The sequence below is a fragment of the Ranitomeya variabilis genome, chromosome 2 (assembly GCF_051348905.1).
Source record: "Ranitomeya variabilis isolate aRanVar5 chromosome 2, aRanVar5.hap1, whole genome shotgun sequence".
NCBI classification, from domain to species: Eukaryota; Metazoa; Chordata; class Amphibia; order Anura; family Dendrobatidae; genus Ranitomeya; species Ranitomeya variabilis.
In genome coordinates this window covers 160,422,983-160,435,580 of record NC_135233.1, presented here as the reverse complement: position 1 = coordinate 160,435,580, position 12,598 = coordinate 160,422,983, and positions in this window count along the sequence as shown.

The window sequence follows — 12,598 nt, the reverse complement described above, 5'->3', positions numbered from 1 at the left end:
GACAGGTAACCTGCAATTAGCTGTCCTGCCGCTCTCTGAAATAAGGTGTAGAGGTCCTTACTCCCTCGATGTTCCGGCTACCGGGATTTTGCGCCTCAGAAGGAGGCAGCCTGAGCGGGGCTGGTCCCTTTCTGGTATCCTCTCCTTTGCTTCGACTTCCTTCACGCTCGCTGCAATACAATTCTGCTTTTCAATGTCTCTTTCTGGGAGCTGCAGCTCTGAGGGCATGCACAGCTCCTTTAAACTTCTGTCCTCCTCAGACTTCTGTCTGGAACTCCTAACAGAACTCCTGACTGGAGCTCTGTCAGGAACTGACTCCTGTCTGGAACTGACTAACTTTCCCTACAGACTACCAGTTATATATATGTCGAGAGTATCCTAATAAATTGGAGCAGAAGCTCCCCCTGGTGGCCTGGAGTGTGAATGTGTGTTGCATGTTTGTGATACCTGGATGCAGTTATCCTTCTTTGCCTCCAAACGTAGCATCACTCTCCACGAGAGGAAAGCAATACCACTGCGACGACCAGGACCCTGGGGCACCGCAACTGCTTTGCACACTCTTGATATTCTCTTGCTGAGTTCCAAGAGGTATGGAATGGTTTTCACTTCACAGGTGTGCCCTGTCAGGTTTAATAAGTGGGATTTCTTGCCTTATAAATGGGGTTGGGACCATCAGTTGTGTTGTGCAGAAGTCTGGTGGATACACAGCTGATAGTCCTACTGAATAGACTGTTAGAATTTGTATTATGGCAAGAAAAAAGCAGCCAAGTAAGAAAAAATGAGTGGTCACCATTACTTTAAGAAATGAAGGTCAGTCAGTCTGAAAAATTGGGAAAACTTTGAAAGTGTCCCCAAGTGCAGTTGCAAAAACCATCAAGCGCTGCAAAGAAACTGGCTCACATGAGGACCACCCCAGGAAAGGAAGACCAAGAGTCACCTCTGCTTCTGAGGATAAGTTTATCCGTGTCACCAGCCTCAGAAATCGCAGGTTAACAGCAGGTCAGATTAGAGACCAGGTCAATGCCACACAGAGTTCTAGCAGCAGACACATCTCTACAACAACTGTTAAAAGGAGACTTTGTGCAGCAGGCCTTCATGGTAAAATAGCTGCTAGGAAACCACTGCTAAGGACAGGCAACAAGCAGAAGAGACTTGTTTGGGCTAAAGAACACAAGGAATGGACATTAGACCAGTGGAAATCTGTGCTTTGGTCTAATGAGTCCAAATTTGAGATCTTTGGTTCCAACCACCGTGTCTTTGTGTGACGCACAAAAGGTGAACGGATGGACTCTACATGCCTGGTTCCCACCGTGAAGCATGGAGGAGGAGGTGTGATGGTGTGGGGGTGCTTTGCTGGTGACACTGTTGGGGATTTATTCAAAATTGAAGGCATAATGAACCAGCATGGCTACCACAGCATCTTGCAGCGGCATGCTATTCCATCCAGTTTGCGTTTAGTTGGACCATCATTTATTTTTCAACAGGACAATGACCCCTAACATACCTCCAAGCTATGTAAGGGCTATTTTACCAAGAAGGAGAGTGATGGGGTGCTACGCCAGATGACCTGTCCTCCACAGTCACCAGACCTGAACACAATCGAGATGGTTTGGGGTGAGCTGGACCGCAGAGTGAAAGCAAAAGGGCCGGCCAATAAGTGCTAAGCATCTCTGGGAACTCCTTCAAGATTGTTGGAAGACCATTCCCAATGACTATCTCTTGAAGCTCATCAAGAGAATGCCAAGAGTGTGCAAAGCAGTCATCAAAGCAAAAGGCGGCTACTTTGAAGAACCTAGAATATAAGACATACTGTAATTTCAGTTGTTTCACACTTTGTTGTTAAGTATATAATTCCATATGTGTTAATTCATAGTTTTGATGCCTTCAGTGTGAATGTACAATTTTCATTGTCATGTAAATACAGAAAAATCTTTAAATGAGAGGGTGTGTCCAAACTTTTAGTCTGTACTGTATATTACAAAAAAATATGCATGTGGTCAATTTAAGGAACGCTATGGCTATAGAGCACATGGGATTGGGAGTAGTGCTGTCACAAGTGCAGAAATGCAGAGAGAGAGTGAATGCCTATGCCAGCAGGAAGCTTCATCCCACTGAAAGGAACACCGACAATTATAGTTCCTTCAAGTTGGAGTTTCTCGCCATAGTCTGGGCTTTGACCGAGCGATTCAAACACTACCTGGCTTCAGATAAGTTTACCATCTTCACGGACAACAATCAGCTGACTCACTTGGAAACCGCAAGGCTAAGTGCATTGGAACAGCGATGGATGGCCCGGCTGTCCAGCTACGAGTTTACCATCAAGTACCGAGCGGGGCATAAGAACGCTAATGCAGATGCACTGTCCTGGATGCCTAATTTACCAGACAGGGGAGAAGAGCTAGAAGAAATCGAGTTACCAGCCTTCCACCACCACAAGGTGACCCAGTGCTCCCATTGCATGAAGAACAAGTGCTATGTAGTGCAAGAGGCCATGTTTAACCCGTTGCCCCACCATGGATGGGCAGAGATGCAGAATAGCGACCTGGCAGTCCGTCTAATAAAGGCGTGGCTGACACAAGCTGACTCACACCGTGGCCCAGATGCTCCACAGGAAACGCAACAGTTGTGGAAGGAGATGAGAAAGCTGTTCATCTATGAGGGTAAGCTCTGTCAGAGGAAAATCACCTCACGTACACACAAACTGGGTGGCAAGTGGTAGTCCTGAAGTCTGATGCACCAATGGTCTTAGAGGCGTACCACAATGGAGCAGGACACTTTGGGTGGAAGAAGCTGGAGGTCCTACTTCATGAGAGATTCTTCAGGATTGGCATGAGAAAAGCCATTGAGTGGTGATGCCGAGAGTGTGGCCCATGCAACCTGCACATGAAAGACTGTAACAGTCAGTGGGCCCCATTACAGCCAATTATCATTAAGCAGCTGCTTGAACTGGTAGCTATGGATCACTTGAAGTTGACTCTGAGTAGGACTGGCTACACCTACGTTCTGACCATAGTGGACCATTACTCAAGGTTCCTGGTTGTCATGCCTGTCAAAGACCAAACCGCAAAGACAGCATCCAAAGCATTTCAAAAACACTTTTTTCGACCACACGGTTATCCTGAACAAGTGCTTACCGACCAAGGCCCAGCCTTTGAGGCAGAAGTGTTCCAGGAGTTCTGTAACCTGTACAGCTGCAAGAAATTCAGGACGACGCCATACCATCCACAGACAAATGGCATGTGGGAGAAAATGAACCAGGTGGTAATTGACCTGTTGAAGACCTCACCCCTGGAAGAGCGAAACCTGTGGCCAGAGAAGTTGCCGGATTTATGATCTATACAATCATATCCCGGTAAACTCCACCAACTACATTCTGGCCTACCTGATGAGAGCGAGACCTGGCAAGTTACCCATTGACTTGGACATGGGAGTAGTGATGAGCGAGCACTAAAATGCTCAGGTGCTCGTTGCTCGGGTCGAGCAAATTGGAATAATCAGGAACTCAACCCGAGCAACGAGCTCAATGTAAGTCTATGGGAAACCCCCAGTATTACCCCGGGGTCCTTTCAAGGTCTAAAAACGTCTGAAAATGATGGAAACACTGCTCAAATGATACGGGAACATCATGGGGATGGCCCCTGGAAGCATTCTTGACTCCTAGGTTCCAGCTGTAAGCAATGTTGTCAGAGTTTCACGCCATTTTTTCAGGTGCACCAAAAAAACAAACAAAAACGTAACCAAAATGGATTTTGCTGGGAAATATGTTAAGGTGCGTCCTTTCCAGGCTAATGACTTGTATATAAGGCAAGACAATGTTCCTCCACCACTTGAGCTATGTTCACATGCATGCGTTTTTCAACTTTAACATTGCTTTCAACCACTACAAATGCATTCACTGGGAAATGTCATTGTAACATTTAACAACCCTAGCTGGGCATGTGGTATGTGACACATAAGGAGACACATCTTGTTTCATTTATGAAGGAGGGACGCTTAAAGTCACAAAGCATAATTTTAGAGGGATATTGGGCGGCAGTAATATTCTTAAAGGGCCATTATTAAACAGTGGGTCTCCTATGCTGTTATTGCCTATGCAGTGAGTGGCTGGGCTGCCAAGAATTACAACGCACCCCAATACCCCTTTCATGAGAGGTACAGGAGGGCCTCCTGAAAAAATGTTTCATTAAATGCAAGGCCTGCCGTGCTATCAAGTCATATGCACCCCAATAAGCCTTTGAACCCAGATATTGGATGGACACAGGAAAACCCACTTCACAGTCTTCAGTTGGTCCTGCCATACAGGTTCCTTATGCATTCAATGCAAGGGCCACCTTGACCCAAATTTGCAAGCACCCCAATCCCCCCTTGGAAGAAACATGGAGGAGGGACTCCTAAACAAAACTGTCCAATTACCAAGGAGTGTGTCTCCTAGACTCGTACTGCCCATACACTAACTGTATGGGCTGACCAACATTTCCCCATGGGGTAAAAAATTAAAAAAAAATTCATGACAAAATAGTGTTTACTGTTTTGAGCTAGGGTAACACACAGCAAAAAGAGGAGAATGGAAGCCTCAAAAGCACACTTTGCAGCCCACAGATAGATGAGGTGTGTCACGGAACTACCACACTGTAACTTTTTTTTCGTTTTAACCAAGTGTAAGTGGAGCGGCCCCCAAACGCAGGGCAGCGGGGTACTCGGTACCGGGTCCCTCGGTCTCGGTTCCAGGGGTGTCCCGTGGCCCTGCTAATGGGCGCCCAAATAAAGGTGTAGGTGAGAGTTTGTCAAGTGTTCGTGACGACACCTGTGGTATTCGGTCAGGGTGACCGACGCTGCTAGGGGTCCGCTGGGGTGATGGAATGGCAGCTAGATGTTGTAACTTCCCACAGGTGAAGTATGTCCCCAGGGCTTCCCTTGATTAGTAGATGGTAATGGTGTAGGTCGCAGTAAATGACGAGGACACAGGGTTGAAGTCTCTTTACCTTTTTACTGAAGGCTTCGGCATCCACAATCCAGAGCACTGTTAATAGGGCTGGCTGAGACCGGCTGGTCCGAAGGCACATCCAGAGTTCCCTTTGCAGGTGGAAATCAGTAGCCTTCCTACTAGCGCCTGTGTGTTGTAGTACTTCCCTGCTGAGCACCATGGGATAGTCCTCACAACTGTCGTGTATGTTTCTGTTCTTTCTCTCCATCCCCCAGATGGTTTGGATAGGATGCACCCGTATGACGGGGTAGGCCTGGAGTTATTTTAGAGGGACCCTAGAGATGCCCCTCTCCCACAATTGCCTCCGTTGTCTTCATTAGCTGTAAAGGTGAGACAGCCAACCTAGAGTTAACTGCCCTGCCGTAGTTCAAAGTAATGCGTAGAGCCTATTACTTCCTCGGCGTTCCGGCCGCCGGCTACTCGCCTCAGAAGGATGTTGCCGATCTTGGGGCACGACTCCTCCTGGTTCTATCTCCTTTGTGCTGTGATCTCGTTTTTCACTTCTCCACAATATACTTCGCTTCGTGTCCTTTCTTAGGATGCCGCCGCAATGAGGTGCAGGCACGGCTCCGTAACGATCTGACTCGTGCTAGGCCACTGTCAGGATCCCACCCCTGACAGGGACCTCCCTGAGTCTTCCCAAGCAACTCTCTCTCTCACTAGATGTTACCTGGGCAGAACCCAGTCAGCTTCTCCCTAACTTCCTATCCGACTCCCAGTTTTACCAGAGTGTGAGGAGTGGCCTAATACATAGAACCTTTTGCTCCCCCTGGTGGCTGGAGTGTGAAGTGTAGTGTGTGACTGTGATACCTGGTCAGGTGAACTCCTTTAGTGCTGGAGCGCCCCACCGCCGCAGGGCTGAGGGGTACCCGGTACCGGGCCTTTCTGTCTTGGTTCTGGGATTGTCACGGTGGCTAGACCCGGTCCGTGACCCTGCTGAGGGGCGTCCAAGGAAGGTGGAGAGAGATAGTGGTGTGGTGCAGGTCGCGATGAATAACGAGGACACCAGGTTGCAGTCTCTTTACCTCTTTACTGAAGGCTTCAGGATCCTCAATCCAGAGTACGGTTAACTGGGATATCTGAGACCGGCCGATCCGATGGCACCTCCAGAGTTCCCTTTGCAGGTGGAAATCTGTGCCTTCCTTCTAGCGCTTGTGTGTTGTAGTCCTTCCCTGCTTAGCACCACGGGATAATCCTCACAACTGTTGTGTCTGTTTCTGAAGTTCCCTCACAACTGATTCTGATGTTCTTCTCCGTCCCCCAGATGATATGGCTAGGACGCACCCGTATGACGGGTAGGCCTGGAGTTCTTCCGGGACCTTAGAGTCGCCCCTCTCCCACTGTTGCCCCCTATGTCTGCTTAGGTGATTTAGGTGAGACAGCCCGCCTATAACTGACTGTCCTGCCGTAGGTTTGAAGTATTGCTTAGAGCCTAATACTTCCTCGGCGTTTCCGGCCACCGGCTACGCACCTCAGTAGGATGTTGCATCGATCTTACAGCACGACTCCTACTGGTGTTATCTCCTTGTTGCGTTGATCTCGTTTCTCACTCTTCACAATAAACCTTGCTTCTTGTCCTTCCTTGGGGTACCGCCGCAATGAAGTGCAGGCGCGGTCCCGTAATGTTCTTCCTGTTCGCTAGGCCTCTGTCAGGATCCCACCCCTGACAGGGACCCCCCTGAATCTTCCCCTGCAACACCCTCTGCCACAGGATGTTGCCTGGTCCCAACCCAGTCAGCTTCTGACTAACTTCCTATCTAACCCCAGTTTTACCAGATTGTAAGGAGTGGCCTAATACATAGCACCCTTAGCTCCCCCTGGAGGCCAGACTGTGAAGTGTATTGGTGTCTGTGATACCTGGTCAGGTGAACTCCTTCAGTGCCATCAGATGTACCATAGCCCCCCTTAGTGGCGGAGCAACAGTACTGCAATGACCAGGACTCTGGGGCGCTGCAATCCCCCCCGGTTAAATCCAGTACTCCCGGACTGGGAAGAAAACAACAATACATGTCAGCAAAAAGACATACAATTTTGAAATGCAGAAACAAGTAAACTTGAACAAAGCTTCCCTTTATGTGAGGTGTGGACACTTAAACGTTACAAACAAGGTTAAATATTTTAAATAACTTACTATAAATAACTTCTATTACCCAGTCGGGTTTTCTACTTAGTGCAATTTCTGAACAATAATTTAACTTTGCCTCTAAGGACGTATAAGCTGAATCCACTAAAGGCTTACTATAAAACACTACAAGGCTAGTCAACTTTTCTTCATTTTTCCATCTTTACATTCGCAGGACCGCCTGTCTGTTATGGACCTGGTGGTTAGGAGCACCCGGAATGACCTGATGAGTAAACTAGTAATCGGAACAAGCTCTGGGAAAGTGGGAACTCTGCTGACCGCAAACCCTACTCCTATCACACACACTAGAAATAGCCGTGGAGCGTACCTAACTCTCCCTAGACGCCTCTTCACAGCCTAAGAGCTAACTACCCCTAAAGATAGAAATAGAAGCCTAACCTTGCCTCAGAGGAATTCCCCAAAGGTAAAGGCAGCCCCACACATATATTGACTGTGAGTTAAGAGGAAAGTCACAAACACAGGAATGAAACAGATTTTAGCAAAGGAGGCCAGACTTCACTAAATAGTCAGAGGATAGAAAAGGAAACTATGAGGTCAGCACAAAAAACTACAAAAACCACGCAGAGTATGCAAAAAGACCCCCACACCGACTCACGGTGTGGAGGTGCAACACTGCACCCCCAGAGCTCCCAGCTAGCAAGGAAATATCATGATAGCAAGCTGGACTAGAATTTTGTAGTACTAAGAAATATATTCAGGCAGCAGTAACAACAAATGAACTAGCAGGGACTTAGCTTCTGCTGGAGTAGACAGGTCCTCAGAGAAGTCCAAGAGAGATCTGAACCAATTCTGAGACATTGACAGCTGGTATGAAGTAACGATCTGAGTAGAGTTAAATAGGGAAGCCAGCATAACAAAAAACGAGGGCAGCTGAGAAAGCAAACCTCGGAGACCAGCAGTTCCGCTCAAAGCCACCAGAGGGAGTCCAAGAGCAGAACTAACCAAAGTACCATTCATGACCACAGGAGGGAGTCCGAGAAATGGAATTCACAACAGTACCCCCCCTTGAGGAGGGGTCACCGAACCCTCACCAGGGCCCCCAGGCCGATCAGGACGAGCCAAATGAAAGGCACGAACTAAATCGGCAGCATGGACATCGGAGGCAACAACCCAGGAATTATCCTCCTGACCATAGCCCTTCCACTTAACCAGGTACTGGAGCTTCCGTCTCGAAATACGAGAATCCAAAATTTTTTCCACCACATACTCCAACTCCCCCTCAACCAACACCGGAGCAGGAGGATCAACGGAGGGAACCATAGGCACCACATACCTCCGCAACAACGACCTATGGAACACATTATGGATGGAAAAGGAAGCTGGAAGGACCAAACGAAATGACACAGGGTTGAGAATTTCAGAAATCTTATAAGGACCAATGAAATGAGGCTTAAACTTAGGAGAAGAAACCTTCATAGGAACATAACGAGAAGATAACCAAACCAAATCCCCAACACGAAGTCGAGGACCAACACAACGACGGCGGTTAGCGAAACGTTGAGCCTTCTCCTGGGACAACGTCGGATTGTCCACTACGTGAGTCCAAATTTGCTGCAATCTGTCCACCACAGAATCCACACCAGGACAGTCAGAAGGCTCAACCTGCCCTGAAGAAAAACGAGGATGAAAACCAGAATTGCAAAAAAAGGCGAAACCAAAGTAGCCGAACTAGCCCGATTATTAAGGGCGAACTCAGCCAATGGCAAAAAGGTCACCCAATCATCCTGATCAGCAGAAACAAAGCATCTCAGATAGGTTTCCAAAGTCTGGTTGGTTCGTTCGGTTTGGCCATTTGTCTGAGAATGGAAAGCCGAAGAAAAAGACAAATCAATGTCCATCTTAGCACAAAAGGACCACCAAAACCTAGAGACAAACTGGGACCCTCTGTCCGACACAATGTTCTCCGGAATGCCATGCAAACGAACCACATGCTGAAAGAATAATGGCACCAAATCAGAGGAGGAAGGTAATTTAGGCAAGGGTACCAAATGGACCATCTTAGAAAAGCGATCACAAACGACCCAGATGACAGACATCCTTTGAGAGACAGGAAGATCTGAAATAAAATCCATGGAAACATGCGTCCAGGGCCTTTTCGGGACCGGCAAGGGCAAAAGCAACCCACTAGCACGAGAACAGCAGGGCTTGGCCCGAGCACAAGTCCCACAAGACTGCACAAAAGAACGCACATCCCGTGACAAGGAAGGCCACCAAAAGGACCTAGCCACCAAATCCCTGGTACCAAAAATCCCAGGATCACCAGCCAACACCGAGCAATGAACCTCAGAAATAACTCTGCTAGTCCATCTATCAGGGACAAACAGTTTCTCCGCTGGACAACGGTCAGGTCTATCAGCCTGAAACTCCTGCAGCACCCGCCGCAAATCAGGGGAGATGTCAGACAGAATTACCCCCTCTTTGAGAATACCAGCCGGCTCAGGGACTCCCAGAGAATCAGGCACAAAACTCCTAGAAAGGGCATCAGCCTTCACATTCTTAGAACCCGGAAGGTATGAGACCACAAAATCGAAACGGGAGAAAAACATTGACCATCGAGCCTGTCTAGGATTCAACCGCTTGGCAGACTCGAGATAAGTCAAATTCTTGTGATCCGTCAAGACCACCACGCGGTGCTTGGCTCCCTCAAGCCAATGTCGCCACTCCTCGAATGCCCACTTCATAGCCAGCAGCTCCTGATTGCCAACATCATAATTACGCTCAGCAGGCGAAAACTTTCTAGAAAAGAAGGCACATGGCTTCATCACAGAGCCATCAGAACTTCTTTGAGACAAAACAGCCCCTGCTCCAATCTCAGAAGCATCAACCTCAACCTGAAAAGGGAGCGAAACATCTGGCTGACGCAACACAGGGGTCGAAGAAAAACGACGTTTCAGCTCCTGAAAAGCCTCCACGGCCGCAGAGGACCAATTCACCACATCAGCACCTTTCTTTGTCAAATCAGTCAAAGGTTTAACCACACTAGAAAAATTAGCGATGAAGCAACGGTAAAAATTAGCAAAGCCCAGGAATTTCTGAAGACTCTTCACAGATGTAGGTTGAGTCCAATCATAAATGGCCTGAACTTTAACAGGATCCATCTCTATAGTAGAAGGGGAAAAAATGAAGCCCAAAAAGGAAACCTTCTGAACTCCGAAGAGACATTTAGGCCCCTTCACAAACAAGGAATTAGCACGAAGGACCTGGAATACCATTCTGACCTGCTTAACATGAGACTCCCAATCATCTGAAAAGACCAAAATATCATCCAAATATACAATCATGAATCTATCCAGATACTTTCGGAAGATGTCATGCATAAAGGACTGAAACACAGATGGAGCGTTAGAAAGCCCGAATGGCATCACCAGGTACTCAAAATGGCCCTCGGGCGTATTAAATGCTGTTTTCCATTCATCGCCCTGTTTAATACGCACAAGGTTATACGCCCCTCGAAGATCTATCTTGGTGAACCAACTAGCCCCCTTAATCCGAGCAAACAAATCAGACAGCAGAGGCAAAGGGTACTGAAATTTGACCGTGATTTTATTGAGAAGGCGGTAGTCTATACAGGGTCTCAGAGAACCATCCTTCTTGGCCACAAAAAAGAACCCTGCTCCCAACGGTGATGAAGACGGGCGAATATGCCCTTTCTCCAAGGACTCCTTTATATAACTCCGCATAGCGGCGTGTTCTGGCACGGATAAATTGAAAAGTCGGCCCTTAGGAAACTTTCTACCAGGGATCAAATTTATAGCACAATCACAATCCCTATGAGGGGGTAGGATACTGCATTTGGGCTAATCAAATACATCCCGGTAATCCGACAGAAACTCAGGGACATCAGAAGGAGTGGATGAAGAAATTGACATCATCGGAACATCGCCATGTACCCCTTGACAACCCCAACTAGACACAGACATTGATTTCCAATCCAATACTGGATTATGAACCTGTAGCCATGGCAAACCCAACACGACCACATCATGCAAATTATGCAACACCTTCCTGATGTGCAGGAGCCATGCACATGGTCAACTGAGTCCAGTACTGAGGTTTATTCCTGGCCAAAGGTGTAGCATCAATTCCCCTTAATGGAATAGGATACTGCAAAGGCTCCAGGAAAAAACCACAACGCCTGGCAAACTCCAAGTCCATGAAATTCAGGGCAGCGCCCGAATCCACAAATGCCATAACCGAGTAGGACGACAGAGAGCAAATCAAAGTAACAGACAAAAGAAATTTAGGCTGTACAGTAGCAATGGTGACAGACCTAGCGAACCGCTTAGTGCGCTTAGGACAATCAAAGATAGCATGAGTAGGGTCACCACAGTAAAAACACAGCCGATTCTGATGTCTGTGTTCTTGCTGTTCAGTTCTGGTCAAAGTTCTATCACATTGCATAAGCTCAGGCCTCTGCTCAGAGGACACCGCCAAATGGTGCACAACTTTGCGCTCGCGCAAACGGCGATCAATTTGAATGGCCAAGGACATTGATTCATTCAGACCAGCAGGCGTGGGGAAGCCCACCATAACATCCTTAAGGGCCTCAGAGAGACCCTTTCTAAAAACTGCTGCCAGGGCACACTCATTCCATTGAGTAAGCACAGACCACTTTCTAAACTTCTGACAATATACCTCCGCTTCATCCTGACCCTGACACAAAGCCAGCAAGGTTTTCTCTGCCTGATCCACTGAATTCGGTTCGTCATATAGCAATCCAAGCGCCAGAAAAAACACATCTACATTAAGCAATGCAGGATCTCCTGGCGCAAGGGAGAATGTAAAGAAAAAGAAAATGGAAGCCAGCTCACCGACCATGAAGAGAAGCACAGAAGCAGTCCTGATGAGACGTGGATAAATAGAAAAAAACTGAATTTCCAGCTTGCTCTTGATAAAATTGTAAATCTTTAATCCAAACGGTTAAAATAGCAATACATGCTCCTTGGACCCACCATAACCCCGTGAGGGAGAGCGACGCGTTTCGACTGACAAGCAGTCTTTATCCAAACAAGGGAGAATGCCCAGTCTTGAGGGTCGCCACGTAACAAAGAAATAATAATTTTTACTTGCTGAATGGGGTCACCAGAGGAGTGGGGTTTCAAAGCAAGAAACAGTCTACAATTATTTTTGAAATTCAGAAACTTAGATCTATCCCCAGAAAACAAATCAGGAATTGGAATTCTAGGCTCTAACATCGGATTCTGAACTACATAATCTTGAATGCTTTGGACCCTTGCAGCGAGTTGATCCACACAAGAGGACAGACCTTGAATATCCATATCTACAACTGAGTCCTGAACCACCCAGAGATTAAGGGGAAAACAGAGACAAAACACACTGCAAAGAAAAAAAAATGGGTTCAGAACTTCTCTTATCCCTCTTTTGAGATGCATTAACACTTTGTAGGCCAGCTGTACTGTTATGGACCTGGTGGTTAGGAGCACCCGGAATGACCTGATGAGTAAACTAGT